This window comes from Pungitius pungitius, chromosome 3 (genome assembly GCF_949316345.1).
Source record: "Pungitius pungitius chromosome 3, fPunPun2.1, whole genome shotgun sequence".
In the NCBI taxonomy this organism is placed as follows: Eukaryota; Metazoa; Chordata; class Actinopteri; order Perciformes; family Gasterosteidae; genus Pungitius; species Pungitius pungitius.
Window position 1 is genome coordinate 909,105 of NC_084902.1, and position 15,896 is coordinate 925,000.

The following is a 15,896-nucleotide window of genomic DNA, read 5'->3' on the forward strand; positions in this document are numbered from 1 at the left end:
GCAAATGCTGATCCAAAACTTGAAGAAATGAAGAGAAGCAACTAGTCCAGCACAAGATAATGCGTTGTAAATGTTTGCACCATGCTGGAATAAATACTTGATTAAAACGGTGCAAAAATTGAACTCGGAATGCAACAGACGGTGAACGCATTTTCATAAGATGAAATGGTGTTGTGCAAGGAGAAATTCCCTCGTTACGCTTCGGCCTGTTGTTACCCAATGGAAGATCCAAAAGCCAACTCTGGTGGGACTCGAACCCACAACCTTTGAATGGCTTTCATGATAGATCACCTAGAAGTCCAACGCGCTGTCCATTGCGCCACAGAGTCTCTTGAAGACAGCAAATGCTGATCCAAAACTTGAAGAAATGAAGAGAAGCAACTAGTCCAGCACAAGATAATGCGTTGTAAATGTTTGCACCATGCTGGAATTAATACTTGATTAAAACGGTGCAAAAATTGAACTCGGAATGCAACAGACGGTGAACGCATTTTCATAAGATGAAATGGTGTTGTGCAAGGAGAAATTCCCTCGTTACGCTTCGGCCTGTTGTTACCCAATGGAAGATCCAAAAGCCAACTCTGGTGGGACTCGAACCCACAACCTTTGAATGGCTTTCATGATAGATCACCTAGAAGTCCAACGCGCTGTCCATTGCGCCACAGAGTCTCTTGAAGACAGCAAATGCTGATCCAAAACTTGAAGAAATGAAGAGAAGCAACTAGTCCAGCACAAGATAATGCGTTGTAAATGTTTGCACCATGCTGGAATAAATACTTGATTAAAACGGTGCAAAAATTGAACTCGGAATGCAACAGACGGTGAACGCATTTTCATAAGATGAAATGGTGTTGTGCAAGGAGAAATTCCCTCGTTACGCTTCGGCCTGTTGTTACCCAATGGAAGATCCAAAAGCCAACTCTGGTGGGACTCGAACCCACAACCTTTGAATGGCTTTCATGATAGATCACCTAGAAGTCCAACGCGCTGTCCATTGCGCCACAGAGTCTCTTGAAGACAGCAAATGCTGATCCAAAACTTGAAGAAATGAAGAGAAGCAACTAGTCCAGCACAAGATAATGCGTTGTAAATGTTTGCACCATGCTGGAATAAATACTTGATTAAAACGGTGCAAAAATTGAACTCGGAATGCAACAGACGGTGAACGCATTTTCATAGGATGAAATGGTGTTGTGCAAGGAGAAATTCCCTCGTTACACTTCGGCCTGTTGTTACCCAATGGAAGATCCAAAAGCCAACTCTGGTGGGACTCGAACCCACAACCTTTGAATGGCTTTCATGATAGATCACCTAGAAGTCCAACGCGCTGTCCATTGCGCCACAGAGTCTCTTGAAGACAGCAAATGCTGATCCAAAACTTGAAGATATGAAGAGAAGCAACTAGTCCAGCACAAGATAATGCGTTGTAAATGTTTGCACCATGCTGGAATGAATACTTGATTAAAACGGTGCAAAAATTGAACTCGGAATGCAACAGACGGTTAATGCATTTTCATAGGATGAAATGGTGTTGTGCAAGGAGAAATTCCCTCGTTACACATCGGCCTGTTGTTACCCAATGGAAGATCCAAAAGCCAACTCTGGTGGGACTCGAACCCACAACCTTTGAATGGCTTTCATGATAGATCACCTAGAAGTCCAACGCGCTGTCCATTGCGCCACAGAGTCTCTTGAAGACAGCAAATGCTGATCCAAAACTTGAAGATATGAAGAGAAGCAACTAGTCCAGCACAAGATAATGCGTTGTAAATGTTTGCACCATGCTGGAATGAATACTTGATTAAAACGGTGCAAAAATTGAACTCGGAATGCAACAGACGGTGAATGCATTTTCATAGGATGAAATGGTGTTGTGCAAGGAGAAATTCCCTCGTTACGCTTCGGCCTGTTGTTACCCAATGGAAGATCCAAAAGCCAACTCTGGTGGGACTCGAACCCACAACCTTTGAATGGCTTTCATGATAGATCACCTAGAAGTCCAACGCGCTGTCCATTGCGCCACAGAGTCTCTTGAAGACAGCAAATGCTGATCCAAAACTTGAAGATATGAAGAGAAGCAACTAGTCCAGCACAAGATAATGCGTTGTAAATGTTTGCACCATGCTGGAATGAATACTTGATTAAAACGGTGCAAAAATTGAACTCGGAATGCAACAGACGGTGAATGCATTTTCATAGGATGAAATGGTGTTGTGCAAGGAGAAATTCCCTCGTTACGCTTCGGCCTGTTGTTACCCAATGGAAGATCCAAAATCAAACTCTGGTGGGACTCGAACCCACAACCTTTGAATGGCTTTCATGATAGATCACCTAGAAGTCCAACGCGCTGTCCATTGCGCCACAGAGTCTCTTGAAGACAGCAAATGCTGATCCAAAACTTGAAGATATGAAGAGAAGCAACTAGTCCAGCACAAGATAATGCGTTGTAAATGTTTGCACCATGCTGGAATGAATACTTGATTAAAACGGTGCAAAAATTGATCTCGGAATGCAACAGACGGTGAATGCTTTTTCATAGGATGAAATGGTGTTGTGCAAGGAGAAATTCCCTCGTTACGCTTCGGCCTGTTGTTACCCAATGGAAGATCCAAAATCCAACTCTGGTGGGACTCGAACCCACCACCTTTGAATGGCTTTCATGATAGATCACCTAGAAGTCCAACGCGCTGTCCATTGCGCCACAGAGTCTCTTGAAGACAGCAAATGCTGATCCAAAACTTGAAGAAATGAAGAGAAGCAACTAGTCCAGCACAAGATAATGCGTTGTAAATGTTTGCACCATGCTGGAATAAATACTTGATTAAAACGGTGCAAAAATTGAACTCGGAATTTAACTGACGGTGAACGCATTTTCATAGGATGAAATGGTGTTGTGCAAGGAGAAATTCCCTCGTTACGCTTCGGCCTGTTGTTACCCAATGGAAGATCCAAAAGCCAACTCTGGCAGGACTCGAACCCACAACCTTTGAATGGCTTTCGTGATAGAGCACCTAGAAGTCCAACACGCTGTCCATTGCGCCACAGAGTCTCTTGAAGACAGCAAATGCTGATCCAAAACTTGAAGAAATGAAGAGAAGCAACTAGTCCAGCACAAGATAATGCGTTGTAAATGTTTGCACCATGCTGGAATAAATACTTGATTAAAACGGTGCAAAAATTGAACTCGGAATGCAACAGACGGTGAACGCATTTTCATAGGATGAAATGGTGTTGTGCAAGGAGAAATTCCCTCGTTACACTTCGGCCTGTTGTTACCCAATGGAAGATCCAAAAGCCAACTCTGGTGGGACTCGAACCCACAACCTTTGAATGGCTTTCATGATAGATCACCTAGAAGTCCAACGCGCTGTCCATTGCGCCACAGAGTCTCTTGAAGACGGCAAATGCTGATCCAAAACTTGAAGAAATGAAGAGAAGCAACTAGTCCAGCACAAGATAATGCGTTGTAAATGTTTGCACCATGCTGGAATAAATACTTGATTAAAACGGTGCAAAAATTGAACTCGGAATGCAACAGACGGTGAACGCATTTTCATAAGATGAAATGGTGTTGTGCAAGGAGAAATTCCCTCGTTACGCTTCGGCCTGTTGTTACCCAATGGAAGATCCAAAAGCCAACTCTGGTGGGACTCGAACCCACAACCTTTGAATGGCTTTCATGATAGATCACCTAGAAGTCCAACGCGCTGTCCATTGCGCCACAGAGTCTCTTGAAGACAGCAAATGCTGATCCAAAACTTGAAGATATGAAGAGAAGCAACTAGTCCAGCACAAGATAATGCGTTGTAAATGTTTGCACCATGCTGGAATGAATACTTGATTAAAACGGTGCAAAAATTGATCTCGGAATGCAACAGACGGTGAATGCATTTTCATAGGATGAAATGGTGTTGTGCAAGGAGAAATTCCCTCGTTACGCTTCGGCCTGTTGTTACCCAATGGAAGATCCAAAATCCAACTCTGGTGGGACTCGAACCCACCACCTTTGAATGGCTTTCATGATAGATCACCTAGAAGTCCAACGCGCTGTCCATTGCGCCACAGAGTCTCTTGAAGACAGCAAATGCTGATCCAAAACTTGAAGAAATGAAGAGAAGCAACTAGTCCAGCACAAGATAATGCGTTGTAAATGTTTGCACCATGCTGGAATAAATACTTGATTAAAACGGTGCAAAAATTGAACTCGGAATGCAACTGACGGTGAACGCATTTTCATAGGATGAAATGGTGTTGTGCAAGGAGAAATTCCCTCGTTACGCTTCGGCCTGTTGTTACCCAATGGAAGATCCAAAAGCCAACTCTGGCAGGACTCGAACCCACAACCTTTGAATGGCTTTCATGATAGAGCACCTAGAAGTCCAACACGCTGTCCATTGCGCCACAGAGTCTCTTGAAGACAGCAAATGCTGATCCAAAACTTGAAGAAATGAAGAGAAGCAACTAGTCCAGCACAAGATAATGCGTTGTAAATGTTTGCACCATGCTGGAATAAATACTTGATTAAAACGGTGCAAAAATTGAACTCGGAATGCAACAGACGGTGAACGCATTTTCATAAGATGAAATGGTGTTGTGCAAGGAGAAATTCCCTCGTTACGCTTCGGCCTGTTGTTACCCAATGGAAGATCCAAAAGCCAACTCTGGTGGGACTCGAACCCACAACCTTTGAATGGCTTTCATGATAGATCACCTAGAAGTCCAACGCGCTGTCCATTGCGCCACAGAGTCTCTTGAAGACAGCAAATGCTGATCCAAAACTTGAAGAAATGAAGAGAAGCAACTAGTCCAGCACAAGATAATGCGTTGTAAATGTTTGCACCATGCTGGAATTAATACTTGATTAAAACGGTGCAAAAATTGAACTCGGAATGCAACAGACGGTGAACGCATTTTCATAAGATGAAATGGTGTTGTGCAAGGAGAAATTCCCTCGTTACGCTTCGGCCTGTTGTTACCCAATGGAAGATCCAAAAGCCAACTCTGGTGGGACTCGAACCCACAACCTTTGAATGGCTTTCATGATAGATCACCTAGAAGTCCAACGCGCTGTCCATTGCGCCACAGAGTCTCTTGAAGACAGCAAATGCTGATCCAAAACTTGAAGAAATGAAGAGAAGCAACTAGTCCAGCACAAGATAATGCGTTGTAAATGTTTGCACCATGCTGGAATAAATACTTGATTAAAACGGTGCAAAAATTGAACTCGGAATGCAACAGACGGTGAACGCATTTTCATAAGATGAAATGGTGTTGTGCAAGGAGAAATTCCCTCGTTACGCTTCGGCCTGTTGTTACCCAATGGAAGATCCAAAAGCCAACTCTGGTGGGACTCGAACCCACAACCTTTGAATGGCTTTCATGATAGATCACCTAGAAGTCCAACGCGCTGTCCATTGCGCCACAGAGTCTCTTGAAGACAGCAAATGCTGATCCAAAACTTGAAGAAATGAAGAGAAGCAACTAGTCCAGCACAAGATAATGCGTTGTAAATGTTTGCACCATGCTGGAATAAATACTTGATTAAAACGGTGCAAAAATTGAACTCGGAATGCAACAGACGGTGAACGCATTTTCATAGGATGAAATGGTGTTGTGCAAGGAGAAATTCCCTCGTTACACTTCGGCCTGTTGTTACCCAATGGAAGATCCAAAAGCCAACTCTGGTGGGACTCGAACCCACAACCTTTGAATGGCTTTCATGATAGATCACCTAGAAGTCCAACGCGCTGTCCATTGCGCCACAGAGTCTCTTGAAGACAGCAAATGCTGATCCAAAACTTGAAGATATGAAGAGAAGCAACTAGTCCAGCACAAGATAATGCGTTGTAAATGTTTGCACCATGCTGGAATGAATACTTGATTAAAACGGTGCAAAAATTGAACTCGGAATGCAACAGACGGTTAATGCATTTTCATAGGATGAAATGGTGTTGTGCAAGGAGAAATTCCCTCGTTACACTTCGGCCTGTTGTTACCCAATGGAAGATCCAAAAGCCAACTCTGGTGGGACTCGAACCCACAACCTTTGAATGGCTTTCATGATAGATCACCTAGAAGTCCAACGCGCTGTCCATTGCGCCACAGAGTCTCTTGAAGACAGCAAATGCTGATCCAAAACTTGAAGATATGAAGAGAAGCAACTAGTCCAGCACAAGATAATGCGTTGTAAATGTTTGCACCATGCTGGAATGAATACTTGATTAAAACGGTGCAAAAATTGAACTCGGAATGCAACAGACGGTGAATGCATTTTCATAGGATGAAATGGTGTTGTGCAAGGAGAAATTCCCTCGTTACGCTTCGGCCTGTTGTTACCCAATGGAAGATCCAAAAGCCAACTCTGGTGGGACTCGAACCCACAACCTTTGAATGGCTTTCATGATAGATCACCTAGAAGTCCAACGCGCTGTCCATTGCGCCACAGAGTCTCTTGAAGACAGCAAATGCTGATCCAAAACTTGAAGATATGAAGAGAAGCAACTAGTCCAGCACAAGATAATGCGTTGTAAATGTTTGCACCATGCTGGAATGAATACTTGATTAAAACGGTGCAAAAATTGAACTCGGAATGCAACAGACGGTGAATGCATTTTCATAGGATGAAATGGTGTTGTGCAAGGAGAAATTCCCTCGTTACGCTTCGGCCTGTTGTTACCCAATGGAAGATCCAAAAGCCAACTCTGGTGGGACTCGAACCCACAACCTTTGAATGGCTTTCATGATAGATCACCTAGAAGTCCAACGCGCTGTCCATTGCGCCACAGAGTCTCTTGAAGACAGCAAATGCTGATCCAAAACTTGAAGATATGAAGAGAAGCAACTAGTCCAGCACAAGATAATGCATTGTAAATGTTTGCACCATGCTGGAATAAATACTTGATTAAAACGGTGCAAAAATTGATCTCGGAATGCAACAGACGGTGAATGCATTTTCATAGGATGAAATGGTGTTGTGCAAGGAGAAATTCCCTCTTTACGCTTCGGCCTGTTGTTACCCAATGGAAGATCCAAAATCCAACTCTGGTGGGACTCGAACCCACAACCTTTGAATGGCTTTCATGATAGATCACCAAGAAGTCCAACGCGCTGTCCATTGCGCCACAGAGTCTCTTGAAAACAGCAAATGCTGCTCCAAAACTTGAAGTAATGAAGAGAAGCAACTAGTCCAGCACAAGATAATGCGTTGTAAATGTTTGCACCATGCTGGAATAAATACTTGATTAAAACGGTGCAAAAATTGAACTCTGAATGCAACAGACGATGAATGCATTTTCATAGGATGAAATGGTGTTGTGCAAGGAGAAATTCCCTCGTTACGCTTCGGCCTGTTGTTACCCAATGGAAGATCCAAAAGCCAACTCTGGCGGGACTCGAACCCACAACCTTTGAATGGCTTTCATGATAGAGCACCTAGAAGTCCAACGCGCTGTCCATTGCGCCACAGAGTCTCTTGAAGACAGCAAATGCTGATCCAAAACTTGAAGAAATGAAGAGAAGCAACTAGTCCAGCACAAGATAATGCGTTGTAAATGTTTGCACCATGCTGGAATAAATACTTGATTAAAACGGTGCAAAAATTGAACTCGGAATGCAACTGACGGTGAATGCATTTTCATAGGATGAAATGGTGTTGTGCAAGGAGAAATTCCCTCGTTACGCTTCGGCCTGTTGTTACCCAATGGAAGATCCAAAAGCCAACTCTGGCAGGACTCGAACCCACAACCTTTGAATGGCTTTCATGATAGAGCACCTAGAAGTCCAACACGCTGTCCATTGCGCCACAGAGTCTCTTGAAGACAGCAAATGCTGATCCAAAACTTGAAGAAATGAAGAGAAGCAACTAGTCCAGCACAAGATAATGCGTTGTAAATGTTTGCACCATGCTGGAATAAATACTTGATTAAAACGGTGCAAAAATTGAACTCTGAATGCAACAGACGATGAATGCATTTTCATAGGATGAAATGGTGTTGTGCAAGGAGAAATTCCCTCGTTACGCTTCGGCCTGTTGTTACCCAATGGAAGATCCAAAAGCCAACTCTGGCGGGACTCGAACCCACAACCTTTGAATGGCTTTCATGATAGAGCACCTAGAAGTCCAACGCGCTGTCCATTGCGCCACAGAGTCTCTTGAAGACAGCAAATGCTGATCCAAAACTTGAAGATATGAAGAGAAGCAACTAGTCCAGCACAAGATAATGCGTTGTAAATGTTTGCACCATGCTGGAATGAATACTTGATTAAAACGGTGCAAAAATTGATCTCGGAATGCAACAGACGGTGAATGCATTTTCATAGGATGAAATGGTGTTGTGCAAGGAGAAATTCCCTCGTTACGCTTCGGCCTGTTGTTACCCAATGGAAGATCCAAAATCCAACTCTGGTGGGACTCGAACCCACCACCTTTGAATGGCTTTCATGATAGATCACCTAGAAGTCCAACGCGCTGTCCATTGCGCCACAGAGTCTCTTGAAGACAGCAAATGCTGATCCAAAACTTGAAGAAATGAAGAGAAGCAACTAGTCCAGCACAAGATAATGCGTTGTAAATGTTTGCACCATGCTGGAATAAATACTTGATTAAAACGGTGCAAAAATTGAACTCGGAATGCAACTGACGGTGAACGCATTTTCATAGGATGAAATGGTGTTGTGCAAGGAGAAATTCCCTCGTTACGCTTCGGCCTGTTGTTACCCAATGGAAGATCCAAAAGCCAACTCTGGCAGGACTCGAACCCACAACCTTTGAATGGCTTTCATGATAGAGCACCTAGAAGTCCAACACGCTGTCCATTGCGCCACAGAGTCTCTTGAAGACAGCAAATGCTGATCCAAAACTTGAAGAAATGAAGAGAAGCAACTAGTCCAGCACAAGATAATGCGTTGTAAATGTTTGCACCATGCTGGAATAAATACTTGATTAAAACGGTGCAAAAATTGAACTCGGAATGCAACAGACGGTGAACGCATTTTCATAGGATGAAATGGTGTTGTGCAAGGAGAAATTCCCTCGTTACACTTCGGCCTGTTGTTACCCAATGGAAGATCCAAAAGCCAACTCTGGTGGGACTCGAACCCACAACCTTTGAATGGCTTTCATGATAGATCACCTAGAAGTCCAACGCGCTGTCCATTGCGCCACAGAGTCTCTTGAAGACAGCAAATGCTGATCCAAAACTTGAAGAAATGAAGAGAAGCAACTAGTCCAGCACAAGATAATGCGTTGTAAATGTTTGCACCATGCTGGAATAAATACTTGATTAAAACGGTGCAAAAATTGAACTCGGAATGCAACAGACGGTGAACGCATTTTCATAAGATGAAATGGTGTTGTGCAAGGAGAAATTCCCTCGTTACGCTTCGGCCTGTTGTTACCCAATGGAAGATCCAAAAGCCAACTCTGGTGGGACTCGAACCCACAACCTTTGAATGGCTTTCATGATAGATCACCTAGAAGTCCAACGCGCTGTCCATTGCGCCACAGAGTCTCTTGAAGACAGCAAATGCTGATCCAAAACTTGAAGAAATGAAGAGAAGCAACTAGTCCAGCACAAGATAATGCGTTGTAAATGTTTGCACCATGCTGGAATAAATACTTGATTAAAACGGTGCAAAAATTGAACTCGGAATGCAACAGACGATGAACGCATTTTCATAGGATGAAATGGTGTTGTGCAAGGAGAAATTCCCTCGTTACACTTCGGCCTGTTGTTACCCAATGGAAGATCCAAAAGCCAACTCTGGTGGGACTCGAACCCACAACCTTTGAATGGCTTTCATGATAGATCACCTAGAAGTCCAACGCGCTGTCCATTGCGCCACAGAGTCTCTTGAAGACAGCAAATGCTGATCCAAAACTTGAAGATATGAAGAGAAGCAACTAGTCCAGCACAAGATAATGCGTTGTAAATGTTTGCACCATGCTGGAATAAATACTTGATTAAAACGGTGCAAAAATTGAACTCGGAATGCAACAGACGGTGAACGCATTTTCATAGGATGAAATGGTGTTGTGCAAGGAGAAATTCCCTCGTTACGCTTCGGCCTGTTGTTACCCAATGGAAGATCCAAAAGCCAACTCTGGTGGGACTCGAACCCACAACCTTTGAATGGCTTTCATGATAGATCACCTAGAAGTCCAACGCGCTGTCCATTGCGCCACAGAGTCTCTTGAAGACAGCAAATGCTGATCCAAAACTTGAAGAAATGAAGAGAAGCAACTAGTCCAGCACAAGATAATGCGTTGTAAATGTTTGCACCATGCTGGAATAAATACTTGATTAAAACGGTGCAAAAATTGAACTCGGAATGCAACAGACGGTGAACGCATTTTCATAGGATGAAATGGTGTTGTGCAAGGAGAAATTCCCTCGTTACACTTCGGCCTGTTGTTACCCAATGGAAGATCCAAAAGCCAACTCTAGTGGGACTCGAACCCACAACCTTTGAATGGCTTTCATGATAGATCACCTAGAAGTCCAACGCGCTGTCCATTGCGCCACAGAGTCTCTTGAAGCCAGCAAATGCTGATCCAAAACTTGAAGATATGAAGAGAAGCAACTAGTCCAGCACAAGATAATGCGTTGTAAATGTTTGCACCATGCTGGAATGAATACTTGATTAAAACGGTGCAAAAATTGATCTCGGAATGCAACAGACGGTGAATGCATTTTCATAGGATGAAATGGTGTTGTGCAAGGAGAAATTCCCTCGTTACGCTTCGGCCTGTTGTTACACAATGGAAGATCCAAAAGCCAACTCTGGTGGGACTCGAACCCACAACCTTTGAATGGCTTTCATGATAGATCACCTAGAAGTCCAACGCGCTGTCCATTGCGCCACAGAGTCTCTTGAAGACAGCAAATGCTGATCCAAAACTTGAAGATATGAAGAGAAGCAACTAGTCCAGCACAAGATAATGCGTTGTAAATGTTTGCACCATGCTGGAATGAATACTTGATTAAAACGGTGCAAAAATTGAACTCGGAATGCAACAGACGGTGAATGCATTTTCATAGGATGAAATGGTGTTGTGCAAGGAGAAATTCCCTCGTTACGCTTCGGCCTGTTGTTACCCAATGGAAGATCCAAAATCCAACTCTGGTGGGACTGGAACCCACAACCTTTGAATGGCTTTCATGATAGATCACCTAGAAGTCCAACGCGCTATCCATTGCGCCACAGAGTCTCTTGAAGACAGCAAATGCTGATCCAAAACTTGAAGATATGAAGAGAAGCAACTAGTCCAGCACAAGATAATGCGTTGTAAATGTTTGCACCATGCTGGAATAAATACTTGATTAAAACGGTGCAAAAATTGAACTCGGAATGCAACAGACGGTGAACGCATTTTCATAGGATGAAATGGTGTTGTGCAAGGAGAAATTCCCTCGTTACGCTTCGGCCTGTTGTTACCCAATGGAAGATCCAAAAGCCAACTCTGGTGGGACTCGAACCCACAACCTTTGAATGGCTTTCATGATAGATCACCTAGAAGTCCAACGCGCTGTCCATTGCGCCACAGAGTCTCTTGAAGACAGCAAATGCTGATCCAAAACTTGAAGAAATGAAGAGAAGCAACTAGTCCAGCACAAGATAATGCGTTGTAAATGTTTGCACCATGCTGGAATAAATACTTGATTAAAACGGTGCAAAAATTGAACTCGGAATGCAACAGACGGTGAACGCATTTTCATAGGATGAAATGGTGTTGTGCAAGGAGAAATTCCCTCGTTACACTTCGGCCTGTTGTTACCCAATGGAAGATCCAAAAGCCAACTCTAGTGGGACTCGAACCCACAACCTTTGAATGGCTTTCATGATAGATCACCTAGAAGTCCAACGCGCTGTCCATTGCGCCACAGAGTCTCTTGAAGACAGCAAATGCTGATCCAAAACTTGAAGATATGAAGAGAAGCAACTAGTCCAGCACAAGATAATGCGTTGTAAATGTTTGCACCATGCTGGAATAAATACTTGATTAAAACGGTGCAAAAATTGAACTCGGAATGCAACAGACGGTGAACGCATTTTCATAGGATGAAATGGTGTTGTGCAAGGAGAAATTCCCTCGTTACGCTTCGGCCTGTTGTTACCCAATGGAAGATCCAAAAGCCAACTCTGGTGGGACTCGAACCCACAACCTTTGAATGGCTTTCATGATAGATCACCTAGAAGTCCAACGCGCTGTCCATTGCGCCACAGAGTCTCTTGAAGACAGCAAATGCTGATCCAAAACTTGAAGAAATGAAGAGAAGCAACTAGTCCAGCACAAGATAATGCGTTGTAAATGTTTGCACCATGCTGGAATAAATACTTGATTAAAACGGTGCAAAAATTGAACTCGGAATGCAACAGACGGTGAACGCATTTTCATAGGATGAAATGGTGTTGTGCAAGGAGAAATTCCCTCGTTACGCTTCGGCCTGTTGTTACCCAATGGAAGATCCAAAAGCCAACTCTGGTGGGACTCGAACCCACAACCTTTGAATGGCTTTCATGATAGATCACCTAGAAGTCCAACGCGCTGTCCATTGCGCCACAGAGTCTCTTGAAGACAGCAAATGCTGATCCAAAACTTGAAGAAATGAAGAGAAGCAACTAGTCCAGCACAAGATAATGCGTTGTAAATGTTTGCACCATGCTGGAATAAATACTTGATTAAAACGGTGCAAAAATTGAACTCGGAATGCAACAGACGGTGAACGCATTTTCATAGGATGAAATGGTGTTGTGCAAGGAGAAATTCCCTCGTTACACTTCGGCCTGTTGTTACCCAATGGAAGATCCAAAAGCCAACTCTAGTGGGACTCGAACCCACAACCTTTGAATGGCTTTCATGATAGATCACCTAGAAGTCCAACGCGCTGTCCATTGCGCCACAGAGTCTCTTGAAGCCAGCAAATGCTGATCCAAAACTTGAAGATATGAAGAGAAGCAACTAGTCCAGCACAAGATAATGCGTTGTAAATGTTTGCACCATGCTGGAATGAATACTTGATTAAAACGGTGCAAAAATTGATCTCGGAATGCAACAGACGGTGAATGCATTTTCATAGGATGAAATGGTGTTGTGCAAGGAGAAATTCCCTCGTTACGCTTCGGCCTGTTGTTACCCAATGGAAGATCCAAAATCCAACTCTGGTGGGACTCGAACCCACAACCTTTGAATGTCTTTCATGATAGATCACCTAGAAGTCCAACGCGCTATCCATTGCGCCACAGAGTCTCTTGAAGACAGCAAATGCTGATCCAAAACTTGAAGATATGAAGAGAAGCAACTAGTCCAGCACAAGATAATGCGTTGTAAATGTTTGCACCATGCTGGAATGAATACTTGATTAAAACGGTGCAAAAATTGAACTCGGAATGCAACAGACGGTGAACGCATTTTCATAGGATGAAATGGTGTTGTGCAAGGAGAAATTCCCTCGTTACGCTTCGGCCTGTTGTTACCCAATGGAAGATCCAAAAGCCAACTCTGGTGGGACTCGAACCCACAACCTTTGAATGGCTTTCATGATAGATCACCTAGAAGTCCAACGCGCTGTCCATTGCGCCACAGAGTCTCTTGAAGAGAGCAAATGCTGATCCAAAACTTGAAGATATGAAGAGAAGCAACTAGTCCAGCACAAGATAATGCGTTGTAAATGTTTGCACCATGCTGGAATGAATACTTGATTAAAACGGTGCAAAAATTGAACTCGGAATGCAACAGACGGTGAATGCATTTTCATAGGATGAAATGGTGTTGTGCAAGGAGAAATTCCCTCGTTACGCTTCGGCCTGTTGTTACCCAATGGAAGATCCAAAAGCCAACTCTGGCGGGACTCGAACCCACAACCTTTGAATGGCTTTCATGATAGAGCACCTAGAAGTCCAACGCGCTGTCCTTTGCGCCACAGAGTCTCTTGAAGCCAGCAAATGCTGATCCAAAACTTGAAGATATGACGAGAAGCAACTAGTCCAGCACAAGATAATGCGTTGTAAATGTTTGCACCATGCTGGAATGAATACTTGATTAAAACGGTGCAAAAATTGAACTCGGAATGCAACAGACGGTGAATGCATTTTCATAGGATGAAATGGTGTTGTGGAAGGAGAAATTCCCTCGTTACGCTTCGGCCTGTTGTTACCCAATGGAAGATCCAAAAGCCAACTCTGGTGGGACTCGAACCCACAACCTTTGAATGGCTTTCATGATAGTTCACCTGGAAGTCCAATAGAAGGTTAATGCAGTTTTATACAGCCAACAAAACATGAATATTAAAAGAAGGTAAGTATCTCCAGGGTCTGGGGTTTCCTTTTTTTACCAGTATTTTTAATACCTTCAGTACGGGTTAGTAATACCTAACCCTAACCCTAACCCAATATGAATAAAAAATACAGAAGTCGAGCAGTTGCTCTTGACTAAAATACACTAGTTTTAAAATGAAATGGATGACATGTTTAAAAATGTACACCTTACATTCAGTTTTTTGTAAACAAAAACCATGTTCTCTGTTTTCTACAATTCATAAATTAGGTTTATACATTTAATATGACATCTGAACAGTGGCTAGAGGGTGGCCAGGACCCATCATATGTTTTATGGACCATAATGAAGTATATAGGCTTTCTTCTGCTTTGTTTTTGCAGGTCTTTCTTCTTCTTCTTCTTCTTCTTCTTCTAACTAACTGTTGTCCCTGGAGATTCTTTCGTGTCTTGGCTGCTTCCTGCATGTCGGATCATAGCCCTGAGAGTGAAGTCACCCACAAGCTGTATTGATATTCCATGTCTAATAAGCAACCACATTTCCACTGCTAATGACATGGAGGCAGCCATCTTGGCTTTGCCTGCCGTCTCATTACAGGCTATCTGAAAAACTGCAAGCGCCGTGCCCAAAAACCTCCAGACCCACTGGAATGTAACGGAGTACCTCCACTTAAGCATCTTCAATTCAGGTTGGCAGCAGTACTTTGGGGGGAGGAAAGCAGGAAGAAAGTTAATTTCTGCAGGTGGCTTTTAAAAGCTTGACTGATGTGTTGAGGAGGAGTTACAGTGAAAATGTACTCCTCGCCTTTGTAAGAGAAGTATATTTAAAATGCACAGCAACCGGAAAAAGATGATTCGGTCATTATGAACACTGCCTCATCAACAGGCTTTAATCTGAAAAATATTTAGTTACATTAAAAGAAAATACGTGTTGCGTAAATGTGTTTGTTGCTGTGGTTTTGTAAAATAATATCCTGATGAATCAGTGAAAGTTGGACTAGGTATTAGCCAACGGCTGCAGTCATGATAACTGGGTTCCTCTTCATTTCCATGAATAACTTTTTAGTTTAGTTCTATCCTAACTAACCAATCATAATCCTTTAACTTAAAATATCCTTTCTGCAGACTTTGCCAAAGGGAAACAACCATAATTCATCACCTATAATGTGACGTTAAACCAGGGACTGTAAATATAAGAAGTGGGCATTGTCGTGATGATGTCACCTCATTGGTTTCTGAAGCCCTTTTAAAGCTCATCACCTTTGGTGAGTTTGCCGTGGTCATCTTGGTTTTTACCAACCAGGAAGTAACCTCGAGACTTAAAGACGTATGCGCCCCTGTAAGACTTGTCAATCAGCGTGTAGCCCCGCCCTAAATCATCCCCTGCTTTATGGTCTGTTTGACTCTAAATGGACCATCATTCACTAAATGAGCATCATGCTGCATTGAAGAAGATTTGAAACTAGAGACTGAGACCATAAACTCATGTTTACAATGTTTACTGAGGGAATAAATCAAGGGAGAAGTAGAGTCATTTTCTCATAGACGTCTATGGGAGCAGAGGAGTCGCCCCCTGCTGGTCACTACACAGAAGTAGAGTCATTTCCTCATAGACGTCTATG

General features: G+C 43.1%; 37 non-coding genes across 37 annotated transcripts; all 37 read right to left on the reverse strand.

Moving 5' to 3' along the window:
- Positions 1–236: 236 nt before the first annotated feature.
- Positions 237–329, reverse strand: trnar-ucu (transfer RNA arginine (anticodon UCU)). Its single transcript has 2 exons — positions 293–329; positions 237–272 (listed from the first exon to the last, which is right to left on the reverse strand). It is a non-coding gene; the product is annotated as a tRNA-Arg (tRNA).
- Positions 330–576: 247 nt separating this feature from the next.
- Positions 577–669, reverse strand: trnar-ucu (transfer RNA arginine (anticodon UCU)). Its single transcript has 2 exons — positions 633–669; positions 577–612 (listed from the first exon to the last, which is right to left on the reverse strand). It is a non-coding gene; the product is annotated as a tRNA-Arg (tRNA).
- A 247-nt stretch (positions 670–916) lies between these two features.
- On the reverse strand, positions 917–1,009 carry trnar-ucu (transfer RNA arginine (anticodon UCU)). The gene is made up of 2 exons: positions 973–1,009; positions 917–952 (listed from the first exon to the last, which is right to left on the reverse strand). It is a non-coding gene; the product is annotated as a tRNA-Arg (tRNA).
- Positions 1,010–1,256: 247 nt separating this feature from the next.
- Positions 1,257–1,349, reverse strand: trnar-ucu (transfer RNA arginine (anticodon UCU)). The gene is made up of 2 exons: positions 1,313–1,349; positions 1,257–1,292 (listed from the first exon to the last, which is right to left on the reverse strand). It is a non-coding gene; the product is annotated as a tRNA-Arg (tRNA).
- A 247-nt stretch (positions 1,350–1,596) lies between these two features.
- trnar-ucu (transfer RNA arginine (anticodon UCU)) lies at positions 1,597–1,689 on the reverse strand. Its single transcript has 2 exons — positions 1,653–1,689; positions 1,597–1,632 (listed from the first exon to the last, which is right to left on the reverse strand). It is a non-coding gene; the product is annotated as a tRNA-Arg (tRNA).
- Positions 1,690–1,936: 247 nt separating this feature from the next.
- trnar-ucu (transfer RNA arginine (anticodon UCU)) lies at positions 1,937–2,029 on the reverse strand. The gene is made up of 2 exons: positions 1,993–2,029; positions 1,937–1,972 (listed from the first exon to the last, which is right to left on the reverse strand). It is a non-coding gene; the product is annotated as a tRNA-Arg (tRNA).
- Positions 2,030–2,276: 247 nt separating this feature from the next.
- On the reverse strand, positions 2,277–2,369 carry trnar-ucu (transfer RNA arginine (anticodon UCU)). The gene is made up of 2 exons: positions 2,333–2,369; positions 2,277–2,312 (listed from the first exon to the last, which is right to left on the reverse strand). It is a non-coding gene; the product is annotated as a tRNA-Arg (tRNA).
- A 247-nt stretch (positions 2,370–2,616) lies between these two features.
- Positions 2,617–2,709, reverse strand: trnar-ucu (transfer RNA arginine (anticodon UCU)). Its single transcript has 2 exons — positions 2,673–2,709; positions 2,617–2,652 (listed from the first exon to the last, which is right to left on the reverse strand). It is a non-coding gene; the product is annotated as a tRNA-Arg (tRNA).
- Positions 2,710–3,296: 587 nt separating this feature from the next.
- trnar-ucu (transfer RNA arginine (anticodon UCU)) lies at positions 3,297–3,389 on the reverse strand. Its single transcript has 2 exons — positions 3,353–3,389; positions 3,297–3,332 (listed from the first exon to the last, which is right to left on the reverse strand). It is a non-coding gene; the product is annotated as a tRNA-Arg (tRNA).
- A 247-nt stretch (positions 3,390–3,636) lies between these two features.
- On the reverse strand, positions 3,637–3,729 carry trnar-ucu (transfer RNA arginine (anticodon UCU)). The gene is made up of 2 exons: positions 3,693–3,729; positions 3,637–3,672 (listed from the first exon to the last, which is right to left on the reverse strand). It is a non-coding gene; the product is annotated as a tRNA-Arg (tRNA).
- Positions 3,730–3,976: 247 nt separating this feature from the next.
- Positions 3,977–4,069, reverse strand: trnar-ucu (transfer RNA arginine (anticodon UCU)). Its single transcript has 2 exons — positions 4,033–4,069; positions 3,977–4,012 (listed from the first exon to the last, which is right to left on the reverse strand). It is a non-coding gene; the product is annotated as a tRNA-Arg (tRNA).
- Positions 4,070–4,656: 587 nt separating this feature from the next.
- On the reverse strand, positions 4,657–4,749 carry trnar-ucu (transfer RNA arginine (anticodon UCU)). The gene is made up of 2 exons: positions 4,713–4,749; positions 4,657–4,692 (listed from the first exon to the last, which is right to left on the reverse strand). It is a non-coding gene; the product is annotated as a tRNA-Arg (tRNA).
- Positions 4,750–4,996: 247 nt separating this feature from the next.
- trnar-ucu (transfer RNA arginine (anticodon UCU)) lies at positions 4,997–5,089 on the reverse strand. Its single transcript has 2 exons — positions 5,053–5,089; positions 4,997–5,032 (listed from the first exon to the last, which is right to left on the reverse strand). It is a non-coding gene; the product is annotated as a tRNA-Arg (tRNA).
- A 247-nt stretch (positions 5,090–5,336) lies between these two features.
- trnar-ucu (transfer RNA arginine (anticodon UCU)) lies at positions 5,337–5,429 on the reverse strand. Its single transcript has 2 exons — positions 5,393–5,429; positions 5,337–5,372 (listed from the first exon to the last, which is right to left on the reverse strand). It is a non-coding gene; the product is annotated as a tRNA-Arg (tRNA).
- A 247-nt stretch (positions 5,430–5,676) lies between these two features.
- On the reverse strand, positions 5,677–5,769 carry trnar-ucu (transfer RNA arginine (anticodon UCU)). Its single transcript has 2 exons — positions 5,733–5,769; positions 5,677–5,712 (listed from the first exon to the last, which is right to left on the reverse strand). It is a non-coding gene; the product is annotated as a tRNA-Arg (tRNA).
- Positions 5,770–6,016: 247 nt separating this feature from the next.
- trnar-ucu (transfer RNA arginine (anticodon UCU)) lies at positions 6,017–6,109 on the reverse strand. The gene is made up of 2 exons: positions 6,073–6,109; positions 6,017–6,052 (listed from the first exon to the last, which is right to left on the reverse strand). It is a non-coding gene; the product is annotated as a tRNA-Arg (tRNA).
- Positions 6,110–6,356: 247 nt separating this feature from the next.
- On the reverse strand, positions 6,357–6,449 carry trnar-ucu (transfer RNA arginine (anticodon UCU)). The gene is made up of 2 exons: positions 6,413–6,449; positions 6,357–6,392 (listed from the first exon to the last, which is right to left on the reverse strand). It is a non-coding gene; the product is annotated as a tRNA-Arg (tRNA).
- Positions 6,450–6,696: 247 nt separating this feature from the next.
- Positions 6,697–6,789, reverse strand: trnar-ucu (transfer RNA arginine (anticodon UCU)). Its single transcript has 2 exons — positions 6,753–6,789; positions 6,697–6,732 (listed from the first exon to the last, which is right to left on the reverse strand). It is a non-coding gene; the product is annotated as a tRNA-Arg (tRNA).
- A 247-nt stretch (positions 6,790–7,036) lies between these two features.
- trnar-ucu (transfer RNA arginine (anticodon UCU)) lies at positions 7,037–7,129 on the reverse strand. The gene is made up of 2 exons: positions 7,093–7,129; positions 7,037–7,072 (listed from the first exon to the last, which is right to left on the reverse strand). It is a non-coding gene; the product is annotated as a tRNA-Arg (tRNA).
- A 247-nt stretch (positions 7,130–7,376) lies between these two features.
- Positions 7,377–7,469, reverse strand: trnar-ucu (transfer RNA arginine (anticodon UCU)). The gene is made up of 2 exons: positions 7,433–7,469; positions 7,377–7,412 (listed from the first exon to the last, which is right to left on the reverse strand). It is a non-coding gene; the product is annotated as a tRNA-Arg (tRNA).
- Positions 7,470–8,056: 587 nt separating this feature from the next.
- Positions 8,057–8,149, reverse strand: trnar-ucu (transfer RNA arginine (anticodon UCU)). Its single transcript has 2 exons — positions 8,113–8,149; positions 8,057–8,092 (listed from the first exon to the last, which is right to left on the reverse strand). It is a non-coding gene; the product is annotated as a tRNA-Arg (tRNA).
- Positions 8,150–8,396: 247 nt separating this feature from the next.
- On the reverse strand, positions 8,397–8,489 carry trnar-ucu (transfer RNA arginine (anticodon UCU)). Its single transcript has 2 exons — positions 8,453–8,489; positions 8,397–8,432 (listed from the first exon to the last, which is right to left on the reverse strand). It is a non-coding gene; the product is annotated as a tRNA-Arg (tRNA).
- A 587-nt stretch (positions 8,490–9,076) lies between these two features.
- trnar-ucu (transfer RNA arginine (anticodon UCU)) lies at positions 9,077–9,169 on the reverse strand. The gene is made up of 2 exons: positions 9,133–9,169; positions 9,077–9,112 (listed from the first exon to the last, which is right to left on the reverse strand). It is a non-coding gene; the product is annotated as a tRNA-Arg (tRNA).
- Positions 9,170–9,416: 247 nt separating this feature from the next.
- trnar-ucu (transfer RNA arginine (anticodon UCU)) lies at positions 9,417–9,509 on the reverse strand. Its single transcript has 2 exons — positions 9,473–9,509; positions 9,417–9,452 (listed from the first exon to the last, which is right to left on the reverse strand). It is a non-coding gene; the product is annotated as a tRNA-Arg (tRNA).
- Positions 9,510–9,756: 247 nt separating this feature from the next.
- On the reverse strand, positions 9,757–9,849 carry trnar-ucu (transfer RNA arginine (anticodon UCU)). Its single transcript has 2 exons — positions 9,813–9,849; positions 9,757–9,792 (listed from the first exon to the last, which is right to left on the reverse strand). It is a non-coding gene; the product is annotated as a tRNA-Arg (tRNA).
- Positions 9,850–10,096: 247 nt separating this feature from the next.
- On the reverse strand, positions 10,097–10,189 carry trnar-ucu (transfer RNA arginine (anticodon UCU)). Its single transcript has 2 exons — positions 10,153–10,189; positions 10,097–10,132 (listed from the first exon to the last, which is right to left on the reverse strand). It is a non-coding gene; the product is annotated as a tRNA-Arg (tRNA).
- A 247-nt stretch (positions 10,190–10,436) lies between these two features.
- On the reverse strand, positions 10,437–10,529 carry trnar-ucu (transfer RNA arginine (anticodon UCU)). Its single transcript has 2 exons — positions 10,493–10,529; positions 10,437–10,472 (listed from the first exon to the last, which is right to left on the reverse strand). It is a non-coding gene; the product is annotated as a tRNA-Arg (tRNA).
- Positions 10,530–10,776: 247 nt separating this feature from the next.
- On the reverse strand, positions 10,777–10,869 carry trnar-ucu (transfer RNA arginine (anticodon UCU)). The gene is made up of 2 exons: positions 10,833–10,869; positions 10,777–10,812 (listed from the first exon to the last, which is right to left on the reverse strand). It is a non-coding gene; the product is annotated as a tRNA-Arg (tRNA).
- Positions 10,870–11,116: 247 nt separating this feature from the next.
- Positions 11,117–11,209, reverse strand: trnar-ucu (transfer RNA arginine (anticodon UCU)). Its single transcript has 2 exons — positions 11,173–11,209; positions 11,117–11,152 (listed from the first exon to the last, which is right to left on the reverse strand). It is a non-coding gene; the product is annotated as a tRNA-Arg (tRNA).
- Positions 11,210–11,456: 247 nt separating this feature from the next.
- On the reverse strand, positions 11,457–11,549 carry trnar-ucu (transfer RNA arginine (anticodon UCU)). Its single transcript has 2 exons — positions 11,513–11,549; positions 11,457–11,492 (listed from the first exon to the last, which is right to left on the reverse strand). It is a non-coding gene; the product is annotated as a tRNA-Arg (tRNA).
- Positions 11,550–11,796: 247 nt separating this feature from the next.
- Positions 11,797–11,889, reverse strand: trnar-ucu (transfer RNA arginine (anticodon UCU)). The gene is made up of 2 exons: positions 11,853–11,889; positions 11,797–11,832 (listed from the first exon to the last, which is right to left on the reverse strand). It is a non-coding gene; the product is annotated as a tRNA-Arg (tRNA).
- A 247-nt stretch (positions 11,890–12,136) lies between these two features.
- trnar-ucu (transfer RNA arginine (anticodon UCU)) lies at positions 12,137–12,229 on the reverse strand. The gene is made up of 2 exons: positions 12,193–12,229; positions 12,137–12,172 (listed from the first exon to the last, which is right to left on the reverse strand). It is a non-coding gene; the product is annotated as a tRNA-Arg (tRNA).
- Positions 12,230–12,476: 247 nt separating this feature from the next.
- trnar-ucu (transfer RNA arginine (anticodon UCU)) lies at positions 12,477–12,569 on the reverse strand. Its single transcript has 2 exons — positions 12,533–12,569; positions 12,477–12,512 (listed from the first exon to the last, which is right to left on the reverse strand). It is a non-coding gene; the product is annotated as a tRNA-Arg (tRNA).
- Positions 12,570–12,816: 247 nt separating this feature from the next.
- On the reverse strand, positions 12,817–12,909 carry trnar-ucu (transfer RNA arginine (anticodon UCU)). The gene is made up of 2 exons: positions 12,873–12,909; positions 12,817–12,852 (listed from the first exon to the last, which is right to left on the reverse strand). It is a non-coding gene; the product is annotated as a tRNA-Arg (tRNA).
- Positions 12,910–13,156: 247 nt separating this feature from the next.
- trnar-ucu (transfer RNA arginine (anticodon UCU)) lies at positions 13,157–13,249 on the reverse strand. Its single transcript has 2 exons — positions 13,213–13,249; positions 13,157–13,192 (listed from the first exon to the last, which is right to left on the reverse strand). It is a non-coding gene; the product is annotated as a tRNA-Arg (tRNA).
- Positions 13,250–13,496: 247 nt separating this feature from the next.
- Positions 13,497–13,589, reverse strand: trnar-ucu (transfer RNA arginine (anticodon UCU)). Its single transcript has 2 exons — positions 13,553–13,589; positions 13,497–13,532 (listed from the first exon to the last, which is right to left on the reverse strand). It is a non-coding gene; the product is annotated as a tRNA-Arg (tRNA).
- A 247-nt stretch (positions 13,590–13,836) lies between these two features.
- On the reverse strand, positions 13,837–13,929 carry trnar-ucu (transfer RNA arginine (anticodon UCU)). Its single transcript has 2 exons — positions 13,893–13,929; positions 13,837–13,872 (listed from the first exon to the last, which is right to left on the reverse strand). It is a non-coding gene; the product is annotated as a tRNA-Arg (tRNA).
- Between the last annotated feature and the right edge of the window lie 1,967 nt (positions 13,930–15,896).